The sequence below is a fragment of the Thunnus thynnus genome, chromosome 13 (assembly GCF_963924715.1).
Source record: "Thunnus thynnus chromosome 13, fThuThy2.1, whole genome shotgun sequence".
Taxonomy (NCBI): domain Eukaryota; kingdom Metazoa; phylum Chordata; class Actinopteri; order Scombriformes; family Scombridae; genus Thunnus; species Thunnus thynnus.
This window is the reverse complement of record NC_089529.1, coordinates 18,968,189-18,980,448: the sequence shown is the minus strand read 5'-3', so window position 1 is coordinate 18,980,448 and position 12,260 is coordinate 18,968,189. Positions and strand designations below refer to the sequence as shown.

At 40.7% G+C, this 12,260-nt stretch overlaps 1 protein-coding gene across 3 annotated transcripts in view; it reads right to left on the bottom strand.

Moving 5' to 3' along the window:
• shroom1 (shroom family member 1) overlaps positions 1-12,260 on the bottom strand; it is a 32,640-nt gene that overhangs the window by 12,895 nt on the left and 7,485 nt on the right. Inside the window, exon 1 of one of the 3 annotated variants that reach the window (XM_067608499.1) lies at positions 1,592-2,213. The exons of the other annotated variants lie outside the window; for them this stretch is intronic. The gene's annotated coding sequence lies outside the window, so the exon portion shown is untranslated. Of the gene's footprint in view, positions 1-1,591; positions 2,214-12,260 lie in introns of those variants that run through there. 3 annotated transcript variants of the gene reach the window in all.

Sequence of the window (12,260 nt, the reverse complement as noted above, 5' to 3'; positions counted from 1 at the left end):
ATTTCCCTATACAGCAGTAAATTCCTCTGTCTGGTTTAAAGGTAATCATTAAATCTAACCAAAAACTACATCACCTCCTCTTACACTTTAAAGTTACTGCAAACAGCAATTTTTTTTAGCAAGACATAAAGTTATATAAGTTACAGGTTTCACGGCTCACAAGGTTTACAGCATCTTGGTTTTGTAGGTCAGTACAGTCAACTACCTGTTGAAGGAGTCTGTCTGCCGTTGTGCATCAACGAGGCCTCTAATTAAGGGCCTTGAGGCTGGCGGCGCACGTTGCAGCACACATATGAAAAAATGTCAGGAATTCCATATGAAACTACAGAAACACGGGCGGATTAGTCATGTGACAGACGGATAATGCCTTATTATAAAGCACTGTGGCCCGTAAAGTCTACCTTTTCCCCTTATTATTATTGTGGAATGTGAATATTTGCTTTAACCATTCTGTCAAATAATTGCCTATAATTGTAAACTGTAAAAAATAACAATTTGGGAAAGATTAAACTTTGACTTAACCACACATGCATTATGACTGTGACCATAATGAGTTCATCAGGAAACATTTACAGTCTGTTATACAGTGATAGAGGCTGCAGTGTTTGCACTCATGTTGTCCTTTGCTGTAAAACCAATTGCTGTCATTGTCAGCTATCCTGCCTCTGCCACTTAATGACAGGTTTAGGTTTTGTTGGACTCTAATAACACAGTGAATGTAGGCTTCTCTCCAATGACGTGCATGCCTTTCCATGACATCGTCATCAAGTTGAAGCTACATACCCGTCATGCATACACAAAGGTCAATGTTGCCAATAAAATAAAGACAAACCAACCAGTTAATCAACTCAGAGCCTGCAGTATTGAAGTTGGATCTCACCATTGAGAACTGCAAGAAATGTGCACATTATAAATCGAGTGATTTTGTTTCTTTGGTTTTGGGGTTTTTAACCAACCAAACGTTATCCTAACCAACAAATATAAAAATCCTGAGATAAATGATCACTTAGTAACTCAGACTGACAGCTGAAAACTGTTGTTCCGAGCTGAAAAACCTGAATCAAAGATGATCCTAGGTGGTCGTTTTGCATACACACAAAACCCACCTCACAAAAGCCTTTCAAACTACAGTATTAAGGGGGATTCCATGTGTTTATGAAGGGCCTTCTGATCTGTGGTGTTTGTGTGTGTGTGTATGTGTGTGTGTGTGTATGTGTGTGTGTGTGGTTTCCAGCCCTCCTCTTCCCTCTGCGAACAGAGAGAGGCTCCCAAACAGGGGAGCGCTCAAGTGGAAGTGATGGAGGGGACAGGCAGTGACAAAATGTACAGAGAGGAGAGAGGGAGGGAGGGAGGGTGAGGCAGAGGGTGACCGGTCCAGACAAATACCCTCACACGCAAACCACAACAACAAGAGACAAGAGAAGTGAACAATGACAGCAGGAAAACTGAACACAAGTTAGAAGACTGGATTAATAGTCACAATAGAAAGGCGGTCTGGGAACCATGCAGAGATCAACTACTTGCAGACTTGAATGAATGTTTCTGACCTTTAGAGAGCACAATTACCAAGAAAAAGAATAGAGAAACTCACCCAAACTTTGAGTCTGAGTCGCTGACCTTCCTGATTTCCATCTGAGAGAGAAATAAGTTTCCTAAATTTCAACTTAATCAAATGATTTCCGTTCTTGTTTCTCATTTAAAACATCTTTCGTCCACTGAAGAGGGACCAGACTAAGTTACCAGGAGAGCTAGATATTAGAGGGAAGACTTCTAGCGAGTCCCTTCTCCCCCCCCCTCTGAGACCCGAGGCTGCGTAGCTGGTGCATTGATTGGCCAGCCGATGACGTCCGGCTCTCCGGTGCACAATGAGCGCAGCGGAGGGAATATTTCACTGCCGCAGATAGCTGCTAGTGCTGCCGGCCGCCTGAACAACAGAGAGAGAGGAGAGAGAGAGAAGAAAAAAAAAAAGAGGCCTCGCATTCCTGGCTGGCTTCAAAGACGGAGCAGAGCCCGGGCACCATTCATTCCCAAGGCCCTGAGCCCGGCACATGGAGACTGGCCAAGGCAGGAGGGAGGAGAGAGGAGAGGGGAGGGGGTAGCGGTGGTGGGGCTGGTGGGTGGACGGGTGACCTCCCAAGCCTCCACCCAAAAAAACAAAAAAAAAAAACAAAGGCTAACTATCCCCCACCATCACCCTCATTTTCCTTTCTGTCTTATTTGTAACACCTATTATTAATCTCCCCTCTAGTTTCTATTCTATAAAACTCTGCGACAGTAATGACGAGTTAGACAGCTAATCATTAACTGACTGCAGATGCCAAGTAATTACTACTGCAGTAAGACATTCCATTGACATGAAGGTCATTAATAAGGAAATTCGTTTTAGGAACTCTGTTTTAAATTCATGTCGCTATACCAGTGATCGTCGGCTTCTTTAGAATCGTACAACGATAAAATAACAGTAACATGAAGATTTCATGACATAAACATGCCATGACAAACATAGCAAGCTTTCAAATGAACTCTGACACTAATCTGAGTGTTACATGGTTCAAACTCTCTCTCAGTGACACCATCAGCTTTAAAAAACTCCTGTGCGATTGTCCCGTGTCAGACAAAGACCCTTATTGCCTTCTCTATTGTTTTCTATTGTGGCTGGCAGTGGTGCTGCTCAACTATGCAGACTTTTTTGCTAGTGCTAGCATAGCGTCAGACAAAGTGCTGCATCAGTGTTCGGTGGCCGACTCCACCTGATGACAATATAACTTTTCTTTGTGAATGACAATTATATATAAGACTCATAGAGGGAGAGAGACATTTGAACCAGATGATTAATATGCGTAATTGTAGCTTTGGTATTATTTTTCTAGGTGCAAAATTAAAGGAAATCTGGTATACACACACTTACTGTCATTCACTTTAAGTTATTTGCTTTCTGAGACTTACTGAGTTTAATGTCTGTATCAATAGTCAAATATCAACCTCTGTACACACATTGGAAACTTAGATTTGTGTCTACAGTCAAATGTGAACACAATGTAAAGCAAATGCAACCTGCTCATGATGTGACAAGCAAAGAAGCTTTTCTTTTTGAAGGCTGACAGTCAACATCGCATACAGACATGCAAACAAGGATAAGTTCATGATCACTTTCTGCCTGGCAACTGAGTTAAGTCCTGCTATCATGTTAGAGAGAGTGAGTCTTAAGAGCTATAAGAATTTAAAGACCATATGTTTAAAAAAAAAAAAAAAATCCAACATAGTGGGAAAGCGTCAGGCAAGGACACATCTTAACAAAGACGCGATTTTCAAAACTAATGAATGAGAGAGAGAGAGAGAGCGCTCAGCGTGAGGCTAATGGAGAGAGAGAGAGGAATGAACGATGGGAGGGGGGGTATTAAATTCTTTCAGATTTCTTTTTTTATCTTTAATTAGTGCTTATGTGTTCCAGCGTGACCTTCACCATGCAGCCACGAGACTGGACCACCAGGCGTCTGAGAGGGAGAAGGCGGAAAAGCGATAGAGAGACAGAAAATAAGAGACAGAGGGAGGACAGGATGATGTAAAAAAAAAAAAAAGATGCGAGAATTAAAGATAAAATTAGAAACAGAAAAGACAGAGAAGACAAAGATGAGGGAGAGAGAGAGGTGAGGTGTGACAAAGATGAGAGAGAAGAAGACGTGAGAGACGATTCAGAGAGAATTCAGGTACTTTAGTGGCTGCTGCCATGGTAGCCAACCAACCAAGCAGCAAGCCAAAACCACTAAGCTTGTTAGCCCTGCTGGCCCTGCTAAGTCTGCTGATAAAGATGATGATGGGTTGATAGACCTCCAAACCTCTGACTGAGGAGCTAAATGGATCAGTCATGTCCTCAAAAAAAACTACTGTTAGCACTACTGCTCTCAATCAGAAGCGTTTATCTGTGAGAAAACAACCTTACATTCACTTGCTCACATCTGAGAAGCTGAACCAGTAACATTTTGCCTTTTTTGCTTTAAATAAAATGACTAAATCGATTAATTGACTGATTGTTGCAGCTCTACTATAGATCTTAGTCAGGAGGCACCATTCTCGCTCACAATATTAATGATTTAAGCTACTTTCTCAACAGGATTAAAATCGATCCACTGACCTTTTGGCCCCTGACAGCAGTCCATTATTTTCTTTAGTTACCTATTATATCAACTTTTATAGACTGAATAAAGAGGAGCCATGACTGTTAACTTATTACACCTACCAGCAAATCTAAAATCAACCTTCACAAACCACAATCAGAAGTCTTTTGCAACACGCGAGCACAACATCACAACTGCACGGATGCTCGACAACAGTGAACTCATTTCTCGACTGTAAGTCTCCCACAGGACCTGAAAGACATCATTCCCATTGTCCCTGATCAAACAGAAACAGAGAGGAAGCCGTTTATGAAAAGGTGGAAGTGGTCGGGTGTTGAGCACTGACAGAGCAAAGCATGTAGTAGCGGGAAAGGGAAAGCCGTGTTGCCATGCAAGTGTTGTGTGACCAACACCTGCGGGGCAATTCCTCCTGGATGTGTGTGTCAAACATTCAAAAAAATAAAAAAAATACAGAGAGATTCAGCATGTCTATGAGTGCAGGAGAGAGAAACTGTGTGTTGCTGGGCAGTGTTCACCCCGGTGTCTAAAATATTTAGCTGACCAAGACAAGCTGTCACACTCTAATAAGCTCTGCATTCCTGCCCTGATCTGGCCAAAATACTTAACTTGACCAAATTTAACATTTAGTCTACTTGATTTAATTTAGATGTTTTCATTAAACGCAGTAAAGGAACCGACATGTTTTCGCTAGTGAATATTGAATGCATGTATGTGCAATTAACTACAACACTGCTTCTTCTGTATTCGCAATGAGCCCTGCCATCTGCATATGGCTTTTAGTTAAACTATTAATGATTACAACACACACACACACACACACAAATTAAGACAAGGTCAATAAGACTATATATCCATAACAATATCCACCATTATAAAAAACCCGTTCAAGCATTCTGCATCCTCCCTGGTCAACCATTAACCAGGAACTGCATCATGCCTAGCAGCATTTGGCTTAAAGAAAAAAAAAAAAAGAACACATGCTTCTGCAAATGATAAACTCCAAATTACTTTCAAACTGGCTGCTGAGAAGACAATTACTTTTGTATTAAAGACCCCCCGGGGGGTTTGCAATATGATCTAGTCATGGTGAGTTTAACTGGATACTGTAGGAATTCCTCCGCACTAGAATAGTACAAGCCCTCCAGGCAATGGAGTTGTGTTTTTGTGTAGGTGCGTTTGCATTTGCACAAACCTTTGTTAAGTTTTAAAAATGGGCCGTGCAAATTCACCATTATTGCAGCGTATCGTTTTCAGTCTTTGGTATGTGTATTAAAGTCCGAGAACATGCTAACCTGGGTCAAAGTCAGATGTGTGAGATGATTATAACAGGATATGGAGGCAATTGGAGTACCGGTAATTGAACTTAAACCTTGTCTAAGTGCAATTTGACACACTCTTTTATACATGAAATATAAAAGTCATTAAGTAAACAATGTGTCTGTTACTTTGCCAGCAACTTACATAAAAAAAAGAACCACCCACTGTGCAGGAGCCAACAAACTTTTCCTAATGCAACGTGGTAACTACTGATGTCAGTGGAGAGTTGACCCAGGCCCAAGATACACCTGACCTCAAAGCTCAAGGATCACCCTTTTCACTTTTTCAAAACAGTGACAGCATCTTACAACATCTCTGCAAAGCAGGAGATTACCTTACTCAGAAAATGTGTGATACCGCCAATGACAAGGGAGCCAAGGTGACAAAAGAGGGCCAGGGCGAGGAATGTATGAAAGGAGAAAAACACAGAAAGTGAGAAAGAAGAGACGGCCCCCGGCAGGAAGCTGAGGACAAACACCACAGGAAAAAAACAACAACACACACACACAATAACAAATGACCCACTTCCTGTTCAAAAGGTGGGAAAAGTGTCAGTGACTCCATCACTACAGAAAAATGTTAAAACATCTATTGTTCTTGGGTCCCCAGTGCCTCCTATAGCTCACCACTTATCTCTCAACAGTCCCTAAAGACACACTGTCTGCTGTGATCTGCAGATGGTGCAGACAACAAATGTGCCTGAACTACATCTATAATTATGACAGTTTGGATTATTATCATCTTAGATCTGACACAGATGCTTTACATTTGGTGTGAACAACAAACGGTACAAACTACAGTTTTTACAGTGTGTACTGAAAACTGAATTAAGACTTCTACTGACCACCTTACACAAGAGAGAGCACTGTGGCACTTCCATCAGCTGGGTGTCCCTACCGCTTAGCTCATCCTATGTCATCTGTTGCATATATGGTTGTCTCTGTCCTGCCAGGCTGCAGTAACATGGCATCTCTGCCTTGTTATATAATGAGATGTGGTCCGAGCAGCTGACCGCAGACACGTAATGGACGCAGGAATTCACCCACGGCGGCCCCTGAGCTGGTACTATGACAGTGATGACACTGCATGACTTCACCGGGACGATATGAGGTTTATCGCACTGAATAAGACTTGACTTTACAGTACATGTATTGTTCTTGTAATACAACCAATCATTTATAATCACAATGACTTCATGAACAAGGGGTCTGTATTAACTTACCCGAACTGCAACTTTTGTTATTGTTTGAACCAATGACTGCAGCAAACAAACACTGGTTATATGAAAATGAGGACAAATGACATTAAATAAAATGAATTACAACCATTAATGAGGAAAATTAATGAGCATCGATTTGTGTTTCATAAAAGAAACTAACTACTAAGTCCCTGTGGAAACAGAGTAGAGAACAATGAAATCCTTGTGCAGGCCACTATACATTTGGACCATTCAAGTATTTATTTGCCTACTCATGGAATGTCTTAATGCTGGTAAAATCTGTGGCAAAAGCTGTTCATGGACTTATCACACCTTATACAAAGTGGTGTAGCATAAAGGCCATACGATCTGACCTGGTTCTTTATGGGGTTTTTATATATAATTAGCATAAAGTGCCCACTGTTCTGCTTCCTTTGAGGATCTCTTCTAGTATCCTCTAGTAAATAATTCATTATAATCTGCAGGGTTTAGTGGTTATGGAAAGAAAATTATTTTATTTATACAGCAGCATTACTGTAGTTAAGTTAAGTTTGTTAGGAGTATTTTTGGAAACAGTACAGGAAAGCAATATCATGAAAGGTCCTTATATACTTAAAGTAAGCTTCTCTTTTACGAATAATCGATAATCGTTTTAGTCCTTTGAAAAATACCAAGCATGTGCTGATTGCAGCTTCTAAAATGTGAGGATTTTACGTTTTTTTTTGTGTTATACATGATTGTAAACTGAATATCTTTGGATTTTGGACTGTTGATCAGACAAAACAAGACATTTGAAGATATCACCTTGGCCTCTAAGAAATTACAACAGGCATTTTTCAGCATTTTCTTACATTTTATTGACAAAACTATTAATCGATTAATCGAGAATACAAGCGTCAGATTAATCTATGATGAAAATACTTGTTAGTTGCGGCCCTAATTAAATAATTAAGCATTTGGGTGGTTTATCCACTGTCCTTCAGCTGACCTAACACTTCTGTTTCTACTCTGAACACAACTGCTGGTCGTTGAGAAAGAAGAGAAAGTGATTGAAACTGTCTGCAAGTTAAGTCTCACTTTCTATCAACTCACGATACAAAAACCATAAAGTCTACTGGGTAATCGTGGTGACAAGGTCTAATCAGCAGACCGAACACCTGACACTTTATGGCAGCATGGCACTCTGACCCTCGTACCTTATCACTGGCAGTTTGGTTAGTTTAGGTGCTTGGCAGAGGAGGCACACGGAAAGGAATGTGCTTGATAAGTAACTAGTGCAGGTACAGCAGGTAAATCAAACAGATTGTTATATAAAAAGTCAGTTTGACGGCTTAAAGCTAAATATGAAAATCTCATTCAAAGATTCAAATGTTCTTATTTTAAGCTCAGTTTATCTAACACATGCACACCTCTGCTTACAGAGAGTATTCAATTATCAGTTATGTAAGTGTAATTACACAGTGCCATCATTACTCCTCGAATTCCCAGTTGGACCAATAGCAGAGCTTGTTCACACAGGTCTAAGCCTATCTGCTCTCAAATTCTACACTATATCTTGAAATTATTGTAATTTGTGCTTAAAACATCACTGATCACACTGCTGTATTCAGCTACCTCTTATAAAACTGTGTAATGATCTAACCAGTCATCTATTGTGCTGTGAGAATACCTGATAAGAGGTTAGTCTGCAGGATACTTCCTGGTAGAACAAACAACTGCGCATGCAGGAAGATCACAGGAATATAAACCTGTAGGGTTACATTCAATAAAGCAAACGTGTGTGTGACTTGTTGCAGAGTGATGTTAGGTTAAAAGAAAAGTTAAAATTGTCTACAAACATATTTTTAGGGGGAAAAAAGCACATAGGTATCATTCACTCCTGTCAAAGAGTAAATCATCCAAATTTTCGAACACTGCTCTATTTTGTTCTGCCTTTGAAATGTTCGGTGGATAGCGGCATGAAAGAAAACAGGCTTGGACGTCATATTCAGTAAGACATCCTGATTATTTCATATTATGAGGCTTTGTTATATCATGAGGACAAAGTTTTCGCACCAATACCTGTTACATAACAACATTAGATATCTAATCCTGTACCGAGGGGAATACGCGAGGGAAGACGTGCCAGGATAACGGGGTGCCAAAGGCGATTTTCCAGAGACGCCTAAGCACCAATCATGAACACATGAATTGATAAATGTTTGGCAGTAGCACTGAGTGACGGAGTACACTCAAGATTTTGGTCGTTTGATGAATCTGACCTCACTAGGACCTCTTCAGACAATAGTTTCATCCATTTACCGGCAAAAGACGGAAGAACTATGGCTATAGCGTTGGGTTACCACGCAAATCCTCACTCCCTACGTCGACACAGTATCCTATTCACTTCAAGATACTCAGACTACATAATTAGAACTAGGTGTTTTTTCCCTCCTGTAATCGTCCAACCTCCTGGAGTGGCCAAAGTCAGGTTACAGTACTAAATGGCCCCTCTGAGCTCAAAGAATGACTCAAAGGCTCAAAGGCCTCATCTGGCCTTATTGCTTCCAAAAGCCCAAACCTAAAGTCAGTGAAAGGACCACAGAAAGCTATGTGGGGACTAGTTCTGAAGGAAAACCCACGTTCTAACCCATTAAACAAAACTAGAAACAAGCAAAATGACATCACACCTGTCCAAATTACCATTCCTTGTTCTTCTTAGGGTCCTGCACCGGCAAGAAAGCTAACAAGCTTATTTTTCTAAATGTTGAACTATTCCTTTAAGGGGTAGTTGTCAAAGCCCTTCACATCATTGGTGCACCCCCACTGGTGTTTTCACTTATTTTGCCTGATTAGAGCTCTTCTCATCTTCATCATTCTTATTGGTACATTGAATTTGGTGGAAATGCAGTGCAGAAAATACATTTTTTAACATATAAATGGTGCAAATTTCAATAATGAGTGCATCCCTGTAGTCAATTTAATAGGTAGAATAACATCAGAATAACACAACTCATGTTTGCCCTACTTTAGGGGAGGAACCAACATAAACTTACAGCTCCTGCTGTTGAATGGGCACGTCTGTGACATCATGCGTAGCAAGGAAGGAGAACTAGAAAACAAAAACAAATACGAGGACAGAAAGGAAAAGGTGTGAGAAACCAGGTCACTGTCCACTATCTAATATGGCGTGATGAAAGAGAACAGACATGCCTTTAATCCCTCCTTTTACACCTGCCAGGATGCCTTAAGAAGCATGAAAAGGACAGTCCAGATACACGATACGCTGCCCTGCAGAGCGGCAGCGGCAGCACAACAAGGAAACATTCGCTCGGTGTTGCACCAGAGATTTGAATTGCAAAAGAACCCGCGAGGCAGACAGAGACAGTGTGTGGGCGAATAGTTAATATTCACTTCCCCCACTGACCCCAACATGGCTGCCGCTGAAGTCCACAACAGATCTGAGCCAAGACATATTTTGGAGAAATACAGATTTTTTTTTTTTTTTTTAAATCTGCTTGAGGAGAGCTTGCTTGGCCGCTGTGACCTCTCCGCTCAGTTTAACAATCTCCAAATGTCAGGTGAAATTAAGCAAATTAAAGCGGCCGGCATTCTTCACATTTTTGTTTTTCGCACACCGGGGTGTTCAAATTATCAGGAGCAGCTACCTTGATAGACTGAACAAATTAAACCGAGTGGAAATGAATAATTAAGATAAGCATGTCTCATGGGTAACAGGTGTCAGACGTGCAGAACAATTCTTTCTACATATTACTATTCTTCCAAATCCAGTAATTTATTGGCCTCGACAGCCTAGGATCAAATCTCACTCAGTCTCTTTCTCCTCTATTTACATTTCGCCTCCTACTCATTCCTCCGACACGGACTAAAAGTTAAAAAGGTGAAGGAAGTAGTGACTGCTGTCCTGTAGAGAAAGATGGTGATTCAGTGTCCACAGCTGGAGTGGCTGTATCTACTTTTCTACTTTACAGACTGAATGAAACACCTGAGAAAAATATTTACTTTGCATTTATTTACCTGCTCTAGTTTCTAAAAAACTGGGCCAAATCAAACAACTGGTGTCAAATTTTCACCAGTTTCTAGTCAGAGAATCACTTCACGTTCCACCTTCAGGTCTTTATTTGTCCAAGAAGCGCTTTTGTTCATATAGACTTTGGATGACACAATGGACATTTAGCCACCAGGCAGATGCTGACTTAAAAACAAAAACATCCAACTGGAAACATTTCTCCTCCTACTCTTTTTGGCACACTTTGATACGGAAAAAAAAACACAAAGCACACAAAACAGATGGCCGATCACATCTCTCAAGGTATTCAATTTCGCCAAACCTGCCATTTCTCATGGTTTAAGCTTTAAATTTATGTGCAAAGCCACACTGAATTGGACTTTGTTGGATCAAGCTCAATTTACCGCTTGAGTTGAGTTACAGACGACAATTCAAAGTTCAGGTGGGCTAAACTTCAGCCTGGTTTATGTTTAATACAATTTAAAACACTTTTCTTGAAAAAAACTCACATCAAAATGATAGATAGATAGATAGATAGATAGATAGATAGATAGATAGATAGATAGATAGATAATTGATTCAGTGTTATGTTTACTGCTAAGTGGGAGAAAGCAGAGCCCACACAAAAGTACCATTTGAGATTTTAGTGCTGTGATATATCAAAGCACTAAAATCTCTGCCTCTGACCAGATGTTATTCGTGAGCGAGTGTGTATTGCAACAGAGCCTTTGTATCAACCATCATAATAATAAAACGCCTCAATCTGAGCCCCATAAAAGCAAAAGGAAAGTATGAGTAAGAGCCAAACGTCTGACAGACCAGGAATTTACCTCCTTTCTTTCCTGCTTCTCACTTTCTCAAGCTCCATGTCGACTACTGGGGATGTTTTTTATCTGTGAAACGCTCCTAAAGTAAATTTGATTTAGTGGGCTTTAACACTAGAAAGGCAAAACAGCAGTTTTAATTTTTAAAGTACAAAAATCTCAGCTTGCAGCATGTTCCTCTGTGGGTTTTTCTGTGCTGCAGCAGATTTATAAGGACACTGCTAAATAGCAGTTACAGTAATATGTACTGTGACCTTTCTGTCCTTAAAGCACTGACAGCTTTTGACGTTTAATTAATCTCTTCCAGGTGGACACTGGATAAACGTTCAGCTAGTTTTTGTCATTCTTCAGGCCATTACAAAGCAGATAATCAGTGTAACACAGCCAACAGTTTTTCCTCAACAGGCTGAGGGAGTGATCCTGGGTAAGAGCTTTTCCTCGGAGAAGTTTGCTTTATGCTGCAAAGAGCTGTATAATGGAAATAATGAAAAGATAGGAGAAAATGACTATTTTATCCAGAATACAGTAGTTCTTTGTTAGCTCGAAGCGCTATCGCCGTTTAGTTTTCTGATTTTGCAGTCATCCCGCCTCCGTTTCAGTTTTGTGACAGAACACATGTTGGAGCTCTATTCTAAAAACAAATGTGTGTCTGATGTGCTGGTAATAACAGAGTCCCACCTACGCCTCGGGCTATAGACCGCAGGCTGTAGACGATCTCCCATTGTACTGACGCCTCTGCCCGGGCCCTGTCGCACAGGCGAAACGAAGCCCTCTGT